Below are 572 nucleotides of genomic sequence, written 5' to 3' on the forward strand. Positions count from 1 at the left end.
CGTTATAAACAAATTGCTGAGCGGTTAAGAAGTCTGCTTTGCAATCAAGCAGGTGTATTAGTTTAATGCTATATATATCTATCCATATATATAGGTTGCTTCACCACATACCGAAGTTCAGAATGCTGAAGCTCCAACAGATAGCAGTTACCCGCAACTCACATAGACAAAACAAGAAGAAAAAATAACGAACTAAACTCACCATAGTTAATCATAGACATGTTTCTGGTTTAGAAGGAAAAACTCTTCATTACCTCATCGGTATGATATTCCTGTTGTAAATTCGATGATACTGGCAAATGTGCATGCATGATCTAGCGCTATTAGCTGCTATTTCTGAACTTCGGTATGTGGTGAAGCAACCTGTTGCTGATCCCTTAATTTTGTTTATAAATGTATAAGAACTTTTAAATAAGTTCCACACTAATAATGGTGCTTACATACCGAAAGGCTTGGTAAAAATTATTAATTGTTAATTGATTTATTAATTAATAAATTGATAATCCTTTACCCTTTTAATTGTAATAATTATCCATATATATATATATATATATATATATATATATATATAT

At 30.8% G+C, this 572-nt stretch overlaps 1 protein-coding gene across 1 annotated transcript in view; it reads right to left on the reverse strand.

Annotated features, from left to right (window-relative positions):
• Positions 1-572, reverse strand: part of LOC106873086 (leucine-rich repeat-containing protein 34) — a 9,918-nt gene that overhangs the window by 4,642 nt on the left and 4,704 nt on the right. The gene's annotated exons all lie outside the window — the stretch shown is intronic.

The sequence above is a fragment of the Octopus bimaculoides genome, chromosome 19 (assembly GCF_001194135.2).
Source record: "Octopus bimaculoides isolate UCB-OBI-ISO-001 chromosome 19, ASM119413v2, whole genome shotgun sequence".
In the NCBI taxonomy this organism is placed as follows: domain Eukaryota; kingdom Metazoa; phylum Mollusca; class Cephalopoda; order Octopoda; family Octopodidae; genus Octopus; species Octopus bimaculoides.